This window comes from Trichechus manatus, unplaced genomic scaffold (assembly GCF_000243295.1).
Source record: "Trichechus manatus latirostris isolate Lorelei unplaced genomic scaffold, TriManLat1.0 scaffold00212, whole genome shotgun sequence".
Classification (NCBI taxonomy): domain Eukaryota; kingdom Metazoa; phylum Chordata; class Mammalia; order Sirenia; family Trichechidae; genus Trichechus; species Trichechus manatus.
In genome coordinates, this window is record NW_004444148.1 from 3,601,261 (window position 1) to 3,621,632 (window position 20,372).

General features: G+C 36.6%; 1 pseudogene; it reads right to left on the bottom strand.

The window, feature by feature from the left end:
• Positions 1-1,269: 1,269 nt before the first annotated feature.
• Positions 1,270-1,791, bottom strand: LOC101356342 (60S ribosomal protein L23a pseudogene; annotated as a pseudogene).
• Positions 1,792-20,372: the final 18,581 nt, after the last annotated feature.

The following is a 20,372-nucleotide window of genomic DNA, read 5'->3' on the forward strand; positions in this document are numbered from 1 at the left end:
TAACTATTCTTTGGCTTTGAGTTTCATGGACAATTCTACTTGCACAGTCAATGAAACACCAGTAAGATTCATCTGACATCAGCAATGACATCCCTCATTCCACATCCTCTTCTGAACCCAGCTTGAATTTCTGGCTGTTCCCTGTCAATGTACTGCTTTAACCATTTTTGAATTATCTTCAGTAAATTTCTCTTGCACGTGGTATTAATGATACTGTTCAATAATTTCCACTTTCTTCTTTGTTTCAGAGAAGAATACCAAATTAAATATATAAAATATTGAAAATATAAAATGTTGCCAGGAAGGTAAAAGGATATGTAGCCTCCTGTTACTCTGTCAAGGTAACTATAAAAGAATACTTGATCTGGAAGAAAGTGGATTGACCTTGAAGGCTTGTATGGGATTGTTGGTTTACCCTCCGGAGGGATAGCATAAGCTCAGGAACAGGGAAAGGAAGGACTCATTAAGTGAAGTATAAGAGTTTAAGTCAGCAATGGTTCGTTTTTACGTCCCTGAATTTTGTTTACTCAAAGAAAAAGTAAGGTCAAGAAGCCCAGAAACATTTTGTGGGCAGCTTGTATAGTTCAAAACTAGCTTATTTGCTTTGGTGGCTAACTCTTTTTAAGCAAATTCTCATGTTTTTCCAGCTACAGTAGCTGCACGATTGTTCTGAAGCATATGCTTTCTGTATTATAATAACCAGGAATGAGTTGTTACCACAAATGTGGAGAAAGAAGAAACAAACTTAAAACAAACATTTCTTTTATATGACTGATGCCATTGGAAAACGTATCTTATAAAATTAGAGGCAAGACTTGGTGTGCATAAATGGTATTATTAGTTTTTATAAGGTTGTTTTTAACTCACAATTTAAGTTTGGGGGCCTAGGGAACAGAGTGCATGATTGAAAACCAACAATCTGTGATCTTTGATTCAGATAAAGCCAGTAGGAATATATGTCAATTCTTAACAGGTCTTTAAAGTTGTATTTAAGTATTTGAACCATCCTAGTTAGTTTGAATAAAAAATACAATTTTGATATCATTTCTTGGCTCTTATGTGGCCAAAGGGGTCATATTTAAACTCCAGTAAGTTTTAGGAATAGATTCCTGTTGACTTAATTGCACTTTCAGTCAAACACTATTTGAATCAGCTTAAATTGTGCCCTAGATCTCCCTCCCATAACACAATAGCAATTCTGCATTGTTAAAACAGAAAATACGTAGTCACTATATAAAATTGTAACGCTTCATTGATCATGAAAAGGAATTTTTTTTTTTTGGTGAAAAAATTTATATTTAGAATTAGCCAGCTGGACTCAGTTTAGATGATCCCAATTTTGTTGGCAACATCCAAAGCATCATAGTCAGGAGCCAGTTGAACATATGCCTTCTTCTCTCCATCAGGTCTGATCAAGGTGTTGACCTTGGCCACATCAATGTCATAGAGCTTCTTCACAGCCTGCTTGATCTGGTGCTTGTTGACCTTAACATCCACAGTGAACACAAGTGTGTTATTATCTTCTATCTTCTTATTGGCTGACTCAGTGGTCAGAGGGAACTTGATGATGGCATAGTGGTCAAGCTTGTTTCTCCTGGGGGCGCTCTTCTGAGGGTATTTGGGCTGCCTTCGCAGCCTCAGTGTCTTGGACCGCCGGAAGGTGGGTGAAGTGCGGATCTTCTTTTTGTGGCTGTGGACGCCTTTCAGCACTGCCTTCTTGGCCTTCAACGCCTTTACTTTGGCTTCCGTTTTGGAAGGGGCTGGGGCTTCCTTCTTCGCTTTTGGCACCATCTTCGTCGAAAAAGAATTTTAAGACATTAAAAACATCTTACAAAAGAGTATCTATGCTTAGGTAAGTAACTATTCATTTTACCTCATGCCAGGGGCTAGGTGGGGATCCAAGAGGTGGAAGGAAAGGAAAGCCAAGGATGCAAGAGGCAGCACAATATGTGTAATCAGTGTGGCAGAGTTTGGATTCCAGAGGTACAAGTTGCACAGTATAGTGTAATCAGCACAATGGAGTATAATGGATTTCAGAGCTACCAGTTTTTGTTTTGGGAAGATATTCTGCTTCTGTAACTCTACAGAATCCTCAGATTATAAAATGGGTGATTATAGAAAACAGCTAGCAAGGTTGTGGAAAGCATCTAGCACATTGTTTGACCCTAAACTTGGAGCACAGTAAATCTATTACCATTGAGTAGATTCCGACTCATGGGAGACCCCATATGTTACAGAGTAGAACAGCTCCACGGGGTTTTCTTGGCTTTAACATTTATGGAAGTAGATCATCAGGCCTTTCTTCCATGGTGCCTCTGGGTGGTTTTGAACTGCCAACCTTTAGGTTATTTGTTGTTGTTAGTCGCTGTGGAGTCCATGTGGACTCATAAGAATCCCTTATGTGCAAAGTAAAACTGCACCCCATAGGGCTTTCAAGCCTGTGACCTTTCAGAAGTGGATCACCAGGCCTTCCTTCTGCGGTGCCTCTGGATGGGTTTAAACCTCCAACCTTTCAGTTAGTAGTCCAGCTCTTAACCATTTGCATCGCCCAAGGACTTCTTTTAGGTAACCTTTTACCTACCTGTACTTGTTCCTATCAAGACAATTCCGACTCACAGCGACCCTATAGGACAGGGTAGAACTGCCCCATAGGGTTTCTAAGGAATGGCTGGTTGGTGGATTTGAACTGCTGACCTTTTGGTTAGCAGCCGAGCTCTTAACCACTACACTACCAGTGCCCCTCCATTTAGGTTAGTAAAACCCAAACGAACCCCGCTGTCATCGAGTGGATTCTGATTCACAGCAACCCTTTAGGACAGAGTAGAACTCCCCCATAGAGTTTCCAAGGCTGTTATCTTTATAGAAACAGACTGCCACATCTTTCTCCCATAGAGGGGCTGGTGGGTTTGAACCACGGACCTTTCAGAATAGCATCTGAGCGATTAACCACTGCACCACCAAGGCTTCTCTTTAGATTAGTAATCGAGCACAAATCAGGAACCTTGGAGCACAGTAGGTTATCGATAATACCTAGTTGTTTCCCTTCCTACTACAGCATTTATTATTCAGAAATTGCAATTATATTTCAAGCATACTGGCCTGAGAGGTCCTTGAGGAATCAACCGCTTCTTGCTCATATTTATACCTGTATATTAGCACACGGAAACCCTGGTGGTGGTGTAGTGGTTAAGAGCTACGGCTGCTAACCAAAAGGTCGGTGGTTCAAATCCACCGGGTGCTCCTTGGAAACTCTATGAGGCATTCCTATTCCGTCCTATAGGGTCACTATGAGTCAGAATTGACTCGACGGCAGTGGGTTTGGTTGGTTTTATTAGCACACATCTGGTATACAATGGTACTCAAAAATATTACGTGGAAATAACAGAACTTTTGATGTATCAGGAATGAAGGGAAACATTTCGAAAATAAGCATGTTAAAAGCTATCTAAGCATTATTGGTAACACTTATGGTGCCAGTACAGAGAGGAGCAGATATGGTTTATAGTGTGGTGAAGAGTTTGGAAGCCAGTGGGTATGGTTGAAGAGTTGTTTATCAACCACTAAAAATCCATTAGTTCTCAGTCAGGCACTCTGTAAGAAACACAGACCTGCTTCACTATTTGAACTCTGCTTGCTCTAAGAAGCCTTTCCAAGCACTCTAGGTCAAATGAACTTTCCTTCACTTGCCCCCACATTCACAATCAAGGTCACAGTAGGTACAATACAGACCACAGAGTTTGTTGACAGTATGTACCAGGAACTGTCCTCGGCCCTGGGGATACAGCTGAATTAGACAGACAAGGTGATTGCTGCTATGGAGTTTTCATTCTAGTTGGAATGCTAACATTGGGCTGAGACCTGAATCACATTTAGTTCTTTAATTTTCATGTTTAAATGTTGCCTCCATTCCTTCTCTTCCCAATAAGACCAGTACCTCTATGAAAATAGAAAATTGTCATATACTTCTTCCACGGCATTAATCCTTTCTGGAAATAAATGTCTTCTAAAAAAAAGAATAAGGGCTTGGATGAAACCCTATATCTCAATTTGCTGTCCTCTATCCCACCATTCCATTTTCAGAAAACATAAATGCATTACCTGGCAATTTCCTAAGTAGAAATAGTTGGAGAAACTCAGAAGAGAGAAGTGGTTAATAATCAGAAGACAATACTTCAAGCTCACAGTGTCAAGTTTACCGAAAAACTAAAACCAAACCAGTTACTCTTGAGTTAATTCTAACTCATGAAGATCCCGTGTGTTTCAGAGTAGAACTGCACTCCTTAGGATTTTCATGGTTTTTGACCTTTTGGGAGCATATCGCCAGGCCTTTCTTCTGACGTGCCTCTGGGTGGGTTCAAACCACCAACCTTTCTGTTAGCAGCCAATCTTTTAACCATTTGTGCCACTTAGGGACTCCTGCCAAGTCCACAGTGAGTACAAAATGATCTTCCCTCCAAAATAGTGGATTGTCTTGATTATTGGTCATGTTATTGTTGTTAGGTTCCGTGGAGATATTTCTGAATCATAGCAACCCAGTTTATAATGGAATGAAACATTGCCTGGTCCTGTACCATCCTCACAATCACTGTTATGTTTGAGCCCATTGTTGCAGCCACTGTGTCAATCCATCTAGTTGAGAGCCTTCGTCTTTTTGGCTGATCCTTTACCTTACCAAATATCACGTTCTTCTCTAGGGACTGGTCCCTCGTGATAACATGTCCAAAGTAAGTGAGATGAAGTCTCTCCATCCTCACTTTAAAGGATCTTTCTGACTGTATTTCTTCTAAGACAGATTGGTTCATTCTTCTAGCAGTCCATAGTATATTCAAGATTCTTTGCAAACACCGTAATTCAAATGCATCAATTATTCCTTGGTCTTCCTTATTAATTGTCCAGCTTTCACATGCATATGAGGTGATTGAAAATACCATGGCTTGGGTCAGGCACATCTTAGTCCTCAAGGTGGCTTCTTTGCTTTTTAAGACTTTAAAGAGGTCTTTTGCAGCCAAGTTGTGCAATGCAATTCATGCTGGATTTCTTGACTGCTGCTTCCAGGAACTTTGATTGTGGATCCAAGTAAAATGAAATTGCAGCAACTTCAATATTTTCTCTGTTTTTCATGATGTTGCTTATCGGTCCAGTTGTGAGGATTTTTGTTTTCTTTATGTTGATGTGTAATCCATACTAAAGGCTGTGGTCTTTGATCTTCATCTGTAAGTGCTTCAAGTCCCCTTTACTTTCAGCAAGCAAGGTTGTGTCATCTGCATATCGAAGGTTAATTAGTCTTCTTCCAATCCTGATGCCCCATTCTTCTTATATAGTCCAGCTTCTTGGATTATTTGCTCAGGATACAGATTGAATAATTACGGTGAATGGATACAACCATGATGCACACCTTTCCTGACTTTAAATCACGCAGTATCCCCTTGTTCTGTTCAAATGACTGCTTCTTGGTCTATGAACAGGTTCTGCATGAGCACAATTAAGGGTTCTGGAATTCTCATTCTTCACAATGTTATCCATAATTTTTTCTGATCCACACAGTTGAATACCTTTGCACAGTCAGTAAAACACAGGTAAACATCTTTCTGGTATTCTCTGCTTTCAGGCAAGATCCATCTGACATCAGCAATGATACCTCTTGTTCCATGTCCTCTTCTGAATTCAGCTTGAATTTATGGCAGGTCCCTGTAGATGTACTGCTTCAACTATTTTTGAATTATCTTCAGAAAATTTTACTTTTATGTGATATTAATGATATCTTTCAATAACTTCCGCATTCTGTTGTATCATCTTTCCTTGGAATGGGCATAAATATGGATCTCTTCCAATCAGCTGGGCGGGTAGCTATATTCTAAATTTCTTGGTATAGACAAGTGAGCACTTCTAGCGTTGCATTGCTTTGTCCGTCAATTCCTAGAGCCTTGTTTTTCACCAACACCTTCAGTAGAGTTTGGACGTCTTCCTTCAGTACTATTGGTTCTTGATCATATGCTACCTACTGAAATCATCAAAAGTTGAGCAATTGTTTTGGTACAGTTACTGTGTGTTTCTTCTATCTTCTTTTGATGTTTCCTGCGTCATTCAATATTTTCCCCCATAGAATCCTTCAATATTGCAAATCGAGGCTTGAATTTTTTTCTTCAGTGCCTTCAGCTTGAGAAATGCCAAGTGTGTTCTTCCCTTTTGATTTCCCAACTCCAGATCTTTGCAGATTTCATTATAATACTTTGCTTTGTCTTTTCTAGTCTCCCTTTGAAATTTTCAGCTCTTTTACTTCCTCATTTCTTCTGTTTGCTTTAACTACTCTGTGTTCAAGAGCAAGTTTCAGAGTCTCTTCTGATACCCATTTTGGTCTTTTCTTTCTTGCCCATCTTTTCAATGACCTCTTGCTTTCTTCATGTACGACATCCTTGTTGTCATTCTACAACTTGACTAGTCTTCAGTAATGAGTGTTTAATGCATCAAATCTGTACTTGGTCTCTAAATTCAGGTGGGATATACTGAAGATTGTATTTTGGCTTCATTGACTTGTTCTAATTTTCTTCAGCTTAAATTTGAACTTGCATATGAGCAATTGATGGTTTATTCTGCAGTTGGCCCCTAGCCTTGTTCTAACCGATGATATTGAGCTTCTTCATCGTCTCTTTCCACAAATGGAGACTGTTTGATTCCTGTGTATTCCATCACGCCAGGTCCATGTGTATAGTCGCTGTTTATGTTGTTGAAAAAGATGTTTCCAATGAATTTGTCTTCAGTCTTGCAAATTCTATCATGCAATCTTCAGCGTCATTTCTATCACCAAGGCCATATTTTCCAACTACTGTTCCTTCTTCATTTCCAACTTTTGCATTCCAATCACCAGTAATTATTAATGCATCTTGACTGCATGTTTGATCAATTTCAGACTGCAGAAGTTGGTAAACGTCTTCAATTGCTTCACCTTTGGCATTAGTGGTTGGTGGGTAAATTTGAACAATGGTCATATTAACTCATCTTCCTTGTAGGCATATGGAGATTATCCTGTCACTGATAGTGTGTTACTTCAGGATAGATTTTGAAATGTTCTTTTGGACAATGAATGAGATGCTGTTCCTCTTCAAGTTGTCATTCTCGACACAGTAGACTATATGATTGTCAGTTTCAAAATGGCCAGTACCAGTCCATTTCAGCTCACTAATGCCTAGGATATTGATCCTCCAGTGTTCCATTTCATTTTTGACAACCTCCAATTTTCCTTGATTCATACTTTGTACATTCCACGTTCCAGTTACTAATGGCTGTTTGCAGCTGTTTCTTCTATTTTGAATAACGCCGCATTAGCAAATGAAGGTCCTGGAAGTTTTACTTCATTCACATCATTAAGGTTGACTCCAATTTGAAGAGGCAGCTCTTTCTCAGTCATATTTTGAGTGCCTTCCCACATGAGGGGCTCATCTTCCAGCACTGTATCACACAAACTTCTGCTGCTATCCCTAAGGTTTTCATTGGCTTATCATTTTGGAAGTAGATTGCCCCATCATTTTGGAAGTAGATTGCCCCAGGTCCTTCTTCCTAGTCTTTCTTAGTCTGGAAGCTCTGCTGAAACCTGTCCATCATAGGTGACCCTGCAGGTATTTGAAATATCAATGGCATAACTTTGAGGATCACAGCAACATGCAATCCACCATAGTATGGCAAACTGACAGATGAGAGGTGGAGTTTAATTCATAGTATTCAATAGTTTAGGGTGAAATACATAACATTCAAAATTTTTTAAAAAAAAGATGTTGAAATCTGACCAAAAGGATTGCTTCACGAGATCAAACATAAGGAAGATATTAAATGGGTTAGTATTTTGAAAAGATGATATAGAGATGTTAATTCAAAAAACACATCAATCCAATATATCAGCACCTCATTAAATAATATGAGCAAAAGATTATCTCTCATCTCTGTTTCCTTTTATCCTCCCTTTACTCATGAGATAATACACTGCTTTCAAAATACCTAAGTTATTTACCACGAAAAAAGTATTGAGGATGGGATGAATTTTGGTAGTCTTGGAACAAAACTGAAGTCCTAGCTGCAGTTCATTCTATAATATGGCAAGTGTCTTAGAAAGGTCAAAGACCGTAATTGAAGTGATGGGAAATGTCTAAGAGTAGGCAGGCGATGACCTGCCAAGAGGTTTTCCAGCTTCCCTTATGGTCAAGCGGGAGAATTTGAGTGTTGGGGAGTGGGAGGATGGAAGTGAAGCAGGTTTATGCCTCCAGTTTGCAAAGCTAATCTTTCTTTTATGCCTAAAAAATTCTTGAAGTATAAATCGAATTTATATATAAGCAATTTCAAAATGATGTTATTTATAATATTGAAATGTACAAACATAGATGCATAATATTGCCTAAAACATGGAAAATGGCACTAATTCAAGGGGAAACAAATGGAAACCAAAACAAATGGGGAAGCTCAAAAAAACACTCTTAAACCTGATGCCATTGAGTCAGTTCCAACTCATAGCAACCCTATAGGACCAAGTAGAACTGCCATGTAGGGTTTCCAAAAAGCAGCTGGTGAATTTGAACTGCTGACCTTTTGTTTAGCATCCGAGCTCTTAACCACTGCACTACAAGGGCTCCCTGAAACACTCTTAGACTTCTCCTTTTAAGGGGGAAAAAGGCTCATTTCCCACAAAAATTACCTTGGCATCAGAGGAGAAACCTCATTTGCGTGTAAAGAGTGATATGATCATATCTGGATTAGTAAAAATACTTGGTGCCAGCATTATTCTATTAATTTAATCCTTTTATTTCTTTTCTAGAAATTACTGTTTATATTTACTGCCTTCATTGGACCAGTGAAAATAAACAAACTTCCTTCTTTATTTAAACTATACGTATCATTGTTGTTGCTAGGTGCCATTGCCTCCGTTCCAACTCACAGCGATCCTATGTACAACAGAATGAAACACTGCCCAGTCCTGTGCCATCCTCACAATCGTTATTCTTGAGCTCATGGTTGCAATGAGCTGTGTCAATCTATCTCATTGAGGGTCTTCCTCTTTTTCACTGACCCTCTACTTTACTAAACATGATGTCCTTCTCCAGGGGCTGGTCCCTCCTGATAACATGTCCAAAGTATGTGAGACGAAGTCTCACCATCCTTACTTCTAAGGAGCATTCCAGCTGTACTTCTTCCAAGACAGATCTGTTCGTTCTTCTGGCAGTCCATGGTATGTTCAACATTATTCACCAACACTGTAATTCAAAAGCATTAATTCTTCTTCGGTCTTCCTTATTCATTGTCCAGCTTTTACATGTATATGAAGCGATTGAAAACAACATAGCTTGGGTCAGGTGCACCTTAGTCCTTAAAGTGACATCTTTGCTATTTAATACTTTAAAGAGATCTTTTGCAGCAGATTTGCCCAGTGCAATGCCTCATTTGATTTCTTGCCTGCTGCTTCCATGGATGTTGATTGTGGATCCAAGTAAAATGAAATCCTTGACAACTTCAGTAATTTTCTCTAACAGTTTAAGAAATTTAAGGACAATCAAATGATATCTGGTCATTAATTGGGAAGCAAGTGTTCTTATAAACCCAATGCAAATGATAAGAGAAATCAAAATGAAATAAAAAACGTACCATTCTATATCTTTTGTACTGAATCAATTAAAATTCTATAAGATATTATATACCAACATTTTCCAGATAACAAAAGTTGGGCTTTAGAATCTTCGTACTCTAAGACAAATAATAGTATCTTGTGTAACACTATTCACAAATTCAGTAGGATTCATATAAAGCTGCTTGATTATTCATTTACTCATTAATTCAAAAAATATTTATTGAGAACACACTTTGCACCAAGTATGACTCATAAACATATGAAAATGCTTAGCTTTATTAATAATCATGGAAATAAAAGTTGAAGTGTTACCATTTCACACCATTGGAGGGGGGAAAGATCTTAAAGTAGAAAGTGTTGATGAAGATATGCTGTAATAGGAACTTGGATACATTATGGAAATGTAACTATTATCATCAGTATGGAAAACCATTTTATATCTCCTTGTAAAATTGTGAATGCACACATCCCAGCAATTCCACTTCTAGGTCTGTGTGCACTAGGAGACATGTTCATAGCAGCAAAACACAAAAAATAAAAACAAACAAACTAGATCTTTTAATAATAGAACAAATAAATGATTAGCAGTATATTCATAAAACTATACAACAATGAAACTTAATAAAATGCATTCAAATTTATCGATACAGTAAAATATCCTAATTTTAAGAAAAAGGTAACACAGTACATACAATCTGATTCCTTTCATATAAAGTTCAGATAAATGCTAAACTAAATAATACATTGTATAGTGGTACATCCATATGTGATAAAGTTGTTATGAAAAGCAAGGCATTGATTATCACAACATTAAGGAAAGTGCTTACTTCTGAGTGTAAGGAAGGGGATGCTTCCTTCCTTACTGGAAAGAAACATGCAGTGGAGTCCAGTTGCTGTTGAGTCACTTCTGACTCATGGTGGTACCATGTGTGTTAGACTACAACAGTGCTCCATAGTTTTCAAAGGCTGATTTTTCGGAAGTAGATCACCAGGCCTTTCTTCCAAGGTACCTGTGGGTGGGTTAGCAGGCAAGTAATTTAAACGTTTGCACTACCCAGGTACTCCACACAGTGAAGGGGGTAATAGTGTTAGTAATCTTCTATTTCTTATACTGGTGTTACCCACTTGGGTACTTTAATTATTATTATGCTTTAAATTGAGTGCGTAAATGGTATACATTATTTTGTATGAATGGATTTGTTTCCTGTTACAATAAAATAGATATGAAAATAAAGCACCCGAGGTAAGAGCAATGCAAAGACTCTGGGGCAGAGGCGAGCAAAGCACTCTGGATGGACGAAAATACCAATATGATCATAGTACAGAGAATTTATAAGTAAAATAAATCAAGATGAGGGAGTAGAAGTGGCCAGGGGACAGATCAGAGCAATTTTTGTAATTCTAACATAAGGATTTTGGTCTTTATCTTAAGTAAATGGGGTAGTTTTTTAAGCAGAAGGAGTAATCAGAATTACATAGCTAACAGATGCCTCCTTACAATGTGGACAGTTAGTTGAGGGAAGCAAGCCATTCCTTTCTTGAGAATTTTGCCCCGTCCTTTCTCTGATGACACTTTTTATTCTACTTCTTGTCTCTCCTCTCTTCCACCTCATCTACTATCTACCTGTTCAAATCTTATCCCCTTTTTTCAGAGCCAAATTCAAATGCCCTATCTCCATGATTCCTCCAGAATTTATCCAGCCCTTTGTCTGTAGTATGACTTTATTATATTATTACATGGCACCTTGTACAAGTGTTATTTATCTACCTATGATTCCTTTTATATTGTTGCTGTTTCAAAGACAGATCACAAGTCCTTAATTTTCACAACCATCACAGCCTTTAGCAAAGGGTCTAGCATATAAGAATGCACATACATATTTTGTTGAATTGTATCTTGACTAAAAAATTAGTTTGTTAGAAAACACTTAAAGAAAGCCTTATAATGAGATTATAGCTTGGAAGAACACTTTGATGTCTATTTTCATATTTTAAACAAAATCCAAAGAGGGGAGTTCCTTTACGGGCAAAACCCAGAAACCAAACCCACTGCTGTCGAGTCGGTTCCGACTCATAGCGACCCTACAGGAGAGTAGAACTGCCCCATAGGGCTTCCAAGGAGTGGTTGGTGGATTCGAGCTGCCGACCTTTTGGACAGCAGCCGAGCGCTTAACCACTGCACCACCGGGGCTCCTTTTAGAGGCAAGGCTATAAAAATAGAAAGTGAAAATGGAAAAAAGGACTCACCGTGTGTGTGTATGTCTTATGTACATGTGCATGTGTTCACGCATGTGCATACGTGCATGCATCCACAGGAACAGAAATTCACATTTTTGTAAGTAACAAATGTGCATCTGTTTCAACATAAAACTATTTAACAATAGAAACATTTGTAACTATTTTTAAATTATTCTCACCACACAGTGTTTTAAAAATAATGTTTACTTTCAAGTTTATTGACGAAACTTTACTTTGAAGAAATAGATTATGTTGATTTTTTTTTAATTTTAACTACCTGCTAGCTTACCATGTCAGATCGATTGTACTTTTATTGTTTTGAATTTTTAATACAGCTAAGAAAATGTTCCAGGAATAGATGTTTCATTCTACTATTTTCTAGTTGTTTGCTTGTGCTCCTATTAGTAATGCTCTCTTTATTCTAAATATTTATTGAAATATTTTAAAGCCACTCTTTCTTTTTTTTTAGGGTTAATTTTGTTAAAACTAGATCATATAACCTGTAAATCCACTTAATAGGCCATATATAAATTCCATTGCGTTCTATATACTAAAAGCAAACAAATGTTTAAAGGTCTCTACTGTTCATGGTTCTCTTCCCTCAGAACACCTTACCTACTGGGAGTGCTCATGAACTAAGGGAGGTCAACAATATCTGTGTACTTGTTAAATATTAGGAAAGCTCAATTTCTCTCTTACTTTTTCAGTTGAAATATATAACAAAATTTTACATCTTCCATCCAAATTGATTACCCTGCGGCGTGTACACCTACTCTTGATACCATATGAATTAATCTAGTGATTGTGGCTAGACAGAGGGGAGATGAAGAATCTCCAAATAAAGTTTTCCAAAATTAACACATGCATATTACTATCTCTTCCCTACCCCTGATTTGACCATGGTGTTAGATCATAGATCTTTTTTCACTCTGATATAAAAGAAAAGAAAATTCCAGTTGAATGGGTATAAAAGTGAAGCTGAGTGTCCAGATTTAAGACTTTCAAACAACAATAGTTCCCCAAACAAAATGTTCTTTTCTTCAACTCAGTTTCTCATTCTCCACTTTATAAAATCATAGAATTAAAACAAACAAATAAGCAAACGTATATTTAGGCTATAATATCAACAGATGAGAAGAAATATCCATATGGAAAAAGATGGGAGCAACAACACCAGGAAAATGAAAGTGATAGATTATAGAATATGAATTTCATTTTCCTTTTATAAATTTTTTATTATTACTTTGTTAGTTTAAAAAAAAAAAAAACAAACTTGAAAACCAGAGAGTCTCAGATTAGTAAATTTTGTGTTTAATTCCTTGCAGAAAAAAGAGGACAATTCAAAATGGTTCCCATAAGAATAAGTATACACAAGTAAGAATACATGACAAGCCACTGGGTGGAGGGAAGCATGGTGTCAGGAGAAGTGGTGCATTTGACAAAAGCCAGGCTGCTTGAGGCCTAGACCTTTCTGTCCAATTCTGTGACATTGATCCAGTCACTTAATTTCTTGGGGCTTCTGTGTCATCATCACAAAATGAGAGTGAGTTGATCTACTGATCTATAAGTTATCTTCTGAAGTTAACCTTATGTGAGGTATAAGTGTCTGAGAAATTCAGGGGACAGATAAATTTTTCTTTTAGGTTTGATTGTCAAAGTGCAATTGGTTTTGCATTTATTGAGCCCCTTCCATAGGGCAGGAACTGTGCTAGGAGCTTCACATATAATGTTTCAAATCTTTATAACCACCTTAAAGGAACAAATTATAATGCCTGCTTTACCATAAGGAAACTGACGTTCATCTCAGCAAATAAATGACTGAGCCAGGATTTGAATGCAGATATATTGTCCATATTCTGTCTACTACATGGAATTGTTTGCTGAGGTTAGCTCTTTGATGGACCTATGAAATAGATTATGAAAAGTTTTATTATGTTGCTTTACCTCCGTGGGAGCAATACTTAGAAAAGGCAAACAATATTAATGATTTTCCGTATGGTACAGTATACTCTTATATTACTGGAGAAACCAAAAAACCAAACCCATTGCTGTTGAGTAGATTCCAACTCATAGTAACCCTATAGGACAGAGTAGAACTGCCCCATAGGGTTTCCAAGGAGCGCCTGGTGGATTTGAACTGCCGACCTTTTGGTTAGCAGCTATAGCTCTTAACACCTATGCCACCAGGGTTTCCGTATTATTTTTCAAACTCTGCAGGTAAGTTTGGTTTTAGACTGACCTGCATAACAAATAATATCTAAGAAGAATTTTCTATAGGTGTTTATTTTCCTGACTCTCAAGACTATTATATACATATACATATATATGTATACACACGTATATATTTAAATAAAATGCCTCATATATATTTACTCTTGAATCTGCAATTCTACCTAGGTGGCAAGAAATCTGTTGCATATTTCACGCTCAATTAAAAAGAAATCTTACAAGATTTCCATGTATTATGGAAAGATCACCATCTGTCCCCTATTTAATTAGGTCCATCCTGATTATGTTAAAAGTGTTCTGGCTCCCGTTAAGAAAATTCTGTAAATATACATGAAGAAGAAGCTTGTTAAAAGTGAATTGTCAGCAAGAAACAGGAGTTTAAATCAAACAAAGGAGAAAAAAAAAAAAAAACTTCAAGAAAAGCTTAACAAAGAAAAATATCTCAAACTTGAATGCTTAGACTGAAAAAAATAATAACCTTTCCCCTTCAGCTGTCATGACTAATCCACACCAAAATGTAAATGCAACTTGAAACCAATGATTTTGGAGGCTCCAGAACTTTAATTTTTCTTTCCTGTTACTTTTCACTTTGGAACATCTTTAGGCTTCTGCCTGGAGCCAGGAGGGGAAATGCCAAAATACTACAGGGAAGGCGGTTCTTTGGGTAATTTAGACCTGATTTGAGGAAGCAAAATCTTGATATAAATTTTATGGTTAAAAAAAAAAAAAAAAACCTCTCCAGTAGGTTTAAAAGATGCAAGAATTGAAGACAATAAAGCAAAATTTAGATAATCATGCAATAGCAGGGAATTGTTAGAGGCTTCATGGGGGTGAAGGATAGAGTATTAAGCCCTGGGTCCTGACGCTTGGGTTCTCTCCTTTGTTTTGCCATTCATTCTGTGATTGAGTACTTTCAAACTTTCCACCTGAATTTCCCTGTATGAAAAATATGCAGCAAAAAGATCTCACCATGCCCGATTACTAGGGATACACAAACATTCTAAGTGTGTGTAAGTGTCTTTCTTCATGCAATTATTACATTCATTCAACAAATACTTGCTTGCCCACTACATGCTAGGAACTAGTTTAAGTTCTGGGAATACAACCTTGACAAAAAAGGTATCTAACCTTACAGATCTTAAATTCCAGTGGAGAATAAACAGATAAATATGTAATGTGTCAGTTCTAAATGCCATGCAGAAAAATGAATTCAGGTAAGAAAATGGTGGCCAAATGTTTAAGAACTCAACTACTATTTGAAAGATTGTCAGTTTGAACCACCCAGAGTTGCCTCAGAAGAAAGACCTGGTGATCTGCTTCCAAAAGGTCACAGCCTTGAAAACCCTATGAAGCCCAGTTCTACTCTGCAACACATGGGATGGCCGTGAATCCGAATTGACTCAGCAGCAACTGGTAAGAAAATATGTTAGAATGGTTAGGAAAGGTGTTTCTGAAAAGTAACACTAAAGAGAGACCTGATGGAAATGAAGGAGTGAGCCATGCAGCTGTCTGGTAAAGAGTCCCACCAAGAAGGACCAGCAAGTGGAGAAGTCCCAAGGTGTTCTCATGCTTATGCATTCCAGAAAGAATGAGAAGGACAATGTGGCTGGAGAGGAGAGCATGGAGGAGAATAGTAAGAGACAAGTTCAGAGTATTAGCAAGAAACAGGTACTTCCTGAATCTAGAGTACATGCTTATGCGTGAAACAAACAGTAACAAGCGCATTCATGGAAATAGTTGCTGTTCTATCATGACATGGGAGTACAACGGAGAACTGAAAAGAATCTTGTACTTGAGGTTAGAGTTTCAGAGTCTTCCCTTTACCTAATTAGTCAATATTTTTCCAAGAATTGGTTGGCTAACCTGACTCTTCTCCAGTGATCTTTTCTTTTTTGTGTGGACTTCCTTTTTCAAACTCCAAACTCATCCTCCATCAAGCCTTTGCATTCTACCGTTAGCTCCCTTTGGTGGCTCTTGTTCCCTGTAAGCAAAAACCCGCTGCCATCAAGTTGATTTCATCTAATAGCAGCCCTATAAATTAGAGACAAAGTGAGGTTGTAGAAAGAACCTAACACCAGGGCAGAAGACCTGGGTTCTAACCTCAGTTATTCCACCCTCTAACTATGTTCTCTTGGACAAATCATAAAACCTCCTGGGTCATATTCCTAATCTATAACATGAGAAGGCAAGACCATACAATCTCTCAATTCTAAAGATTTATGATTTAAGTGAATGCCATCATTTATATTGGCTTTTATAAAATTAATTCCTCAGTTACAAATGTTCTGGTATCTGCTAGTAGTTACCGTGATTTCCTTTGCCTTAGTCTTATCGTAGCAGAAAAATCGGCTTGGGATGCTTAGTTTCCAGTTACTCTGCTCAATTTATTTTCCAAATCATAATTGTATTATTCTAGACCTGGAGGAAACCTTTGTGATCATTTGATTCATCCAACTTATTTCACCTATGAGGAAACTGAGATCAGAGAGTGAAGGGAGATTTCATGTTTTCTTGCAGAGAAATTTTCTAAATAAAATTTATCATAGAACATATCCTAATAGAAAAAATTATGACATGGATTAGGTAAATTCTCTTGATTTGTCATTGAAATCCCCCAAAGTTTTTATTTCTGTCCATGGATACTATACAGAACATTTTTATTCTCACCATCCAATAATAAGGATCCCCATATAAGTTCCAGGAGGTGCTATGAGGAGCTGTTATAGGGAAAGAGGGAAGAAGGATCCAGAGAATTTGGATTCCATTTACATCAATATATCTCCATATTATTTTGTTTTGTGAATCATATCTAAATACCTTCATACCCACATCTAGTATTTGACCAAACAATTGGGCACCATAGCCTAGCCAAGCTGACAAATAAAATTAACCATCACAACCAATAAAATTGACAAATCTCTAGCAAGACTGACAGAAAAGTAAAAAAAAGAGAGAAGACACAAATTACTAATATCAGGAATGAAGCAGAAGATATTATTAAAGATTATACAGACATCAAAAGGATAATAGGGAAATACTATAAACAACACATAAATTTGACAATTTAGATGAAATGGATCAATTTCTCAAAAAACACAAATTGCCACAACTCACCCAGTATGAAACAGATAATTTGAATAACCCAATAACACTTAAGGAAAATGAATTTTTAATTTTAAAAATAAAAAAAAAGAAATCTGTTCCAGATGGTTTTGCTGGACAATTCTACCAAATATTTAAAGAATAATTAACACCAGTTTTGCACAATCTCTTCCAGAAAATAAAAGAGGAAGAAATATTTCCTAACTCAGTTTGAAGCTAGTATTACCCTGCCACCAAAACCACAGAAAGGCAATACAAAAAAAGAAAGGTAGAGACTAATATCAGTCATAAATATAGACACATAATCCTTAAAAAAATACTGGCAAATAGCAAATCAGTAATATATAAAAACAACTCTACACCATGACCAAGTGGGATTTATTCTAGGATTACAAGGCTAGTTGAATATTTGAAAACCAATTAACGTAATTCACCATTGAACAGGCTAAGGAAGAAAAGTACATGATCATATCAATGTATGCAGAAAAAGTAGTTGACAAAATTTAACATTCATTCGTGATAAGAACTCTAAGAAAAATTGGAAAAGGGGAAATTCCTAATCTCAATAAAGAATATCTACAAAAACATATACAGCTAACATCATGAATAATGGTGAAAGACTAAATGCTTTACCTCTAAGACTGGAAAAAGATGTCCGCTCTTACTGTTTTTTTTCAATATAGTGCTGGAAGTTTTAGTCATTTTAAAAAGGCAAGAACAGGAAATAAAGGCAAACAGATTGGAAAGCATAGAAAATTCCAATGAATCTACAAAAAAAAAAAAAAACCCAAAAAGCAAAAACTATCCTAGAATCCATAAGTGAGTTCAGCAAAGTTGCATAATCCAAAATAAGCATAACAATTAATTGTATTTTTATATACTAGCAATGAATGCAGAGACAATGAAATTTAAAAACAAAAACAACAATACCATTTACAACCACTTTAAAAATGAAATACTTAGTTGTAAATTTAACAAAACATCTATAGGACGTGTATGCTGAAAAACATATACTGCTAATGGAAAAAAAAGGAGATATAAATAAATAGACATATCTTGTTCATGAGTTGGAAGACAACATTGTAAAGATGTCAATTCTCCCCAAATTGATATACAGTTTTAACACAATTCCTATCAAAATCCCAGTGATATTTTTTTTTTTGTAGATATAGAGAAAATTATTCTAAAATGTATATGGAAAGACAAAAGAACTTGAATAGCTAAAATAACTTTGAAAAAGAAGAATAAAGTAGAAGGGTGCAGTTATCAAGACTGTGGTATTATTGGCAGAGGGACACATAAATCAATGGAAAAGAATAGAGACCCAGTAATTGACCCACACAAATATGCCCAACTGATTTTTGACTGAGGTGCAAAAACAATTCAATGAAGGAAAGATAGACTTTTCAACAAATGGTGCTGAAGCAATTGGACATCCATAGGAAAATAAATAAATAAACCTTGACCTAAGTCTTAAAACTTACACAAAAAATAGCTAAAAATGTATCAGAGACTTAAATGTAAAGGGCAACATAAAATATAAAATAAAATATATAGAAAAAATTTTAGAGGGAAATCTTTGGGGTCTAGCACTAGGCAAAGAGTTATTAGACCTGACACCAAAAGCATAATCCATAAAGAAAAATTTAATAAACTGAATTCCATCAAAATTAAAAACTTTCTCTGTAAAAGATCTGGTTAAAAGGATGAAAAACAAAGTTTAGAATGGGAAAAATATTTGCAACCACATATCCAACAAAGGACTAGTATCTACAATACATAAAGAGGTCTCACAATTCAAAAGTTAAAAAAACAATCAAATAGAAATGGATAAAACACGTGAAAAGATATTTTATTTAAAAAGAATATAAAGATGCAAATAAGTACATGAAAAGATGTTAAACATCATTAACCATTAAGGAAATGAAAATTACAACCACAATGAGATATCACAATGTACCTTTCAAAATGGCTAAAATAATAATTCACAAATAGTGACAACATCAAATACCATTGAGGATGTGGAGAAACTGGACCAATTAATACATTAGTGATTGTAAATGTAAACGGTAAATGTAAAATGGTACAGCCACTCTGGCAAACAATTTGGCAGTTTTTAAAACACTAAACATACAGCTACCATACAACTTAGCAGTTGCAGTACTGGGTGTGTATTCCAGAGGAATGAAAGCTTATGTTCACACAAAACATTCATGTGAATGTTCATAGCAGCTTTCTTCATAATAGGCAAAAACTGAAAACAACTCCAATGTCCTTCAATGGATGAATGTTTAAACAAAATCGTGGTTGATCCATACTATGGACTACTACTCAGCAATAAAAAAAAGAATAAACTATTGATAAATAAAACAACCTGGAAGAATCTCCAGAGAATTATGCTGAGTGAAAAAAAAGCTAATCCCCAAAAGTTACATGCTGTATGATTCCATTTATATAACATTCTTGAAATTATGACAAAATAGAGAACAAATTAGTAGTTGCCAGGGGTTGTGGAGGCGGCGGAAATGTGAGGGAAGTGGATGTAGCTATAAAACGGCAATGTAAGAGATTCTGGTGGTGATGGAAACATTCTGTATCTTGATTGTATTCATGTCAATCTCCTGGTTATAAGGAGCCCTGGTGGTGCAGTGGTTAAAAAGCTTGGCTACTAACCGAAAGGTCAGCGGTTCCAACTTACCAGCTGCTCCACAGGAGAAAGATGTGGCAGTCTGCTTCCTTGAAGATGTACAGCCTTGGAAACCCTATGGGGGCAGTTCTACTCTGTCCTATAGGGTTTCTATGAGTAGGAATTGACTCCATGGCAGTGGGTGGGTGGGATCTTGACTGTAATATGGTACTATAGTTTTGCACGATGTTACCATTAGGGAAAACTGGGTAAAGGATACATGGAATCCCTCTGTATTATTTCTTACCACATAACTGAATCCACAAATATCTCAAAATAAAAGTTTAAAAATGAGTATCGTGGTGCTAGAGGACAACTTGAGACAACAAATCTCCCCCACTCACAACACACTACCCCATCATTTCTTCACTTATACTGTCTTGGCACCAAATATTCTATGGCATCTTTATGGCTTGGTGCACTAAAGCAGCATTATCAATAATTTTAACTCATTGGTACACTCAATACCTAAGCAAGCAAGCTATAGTATTGTGATGAGTGAGCTTTAGA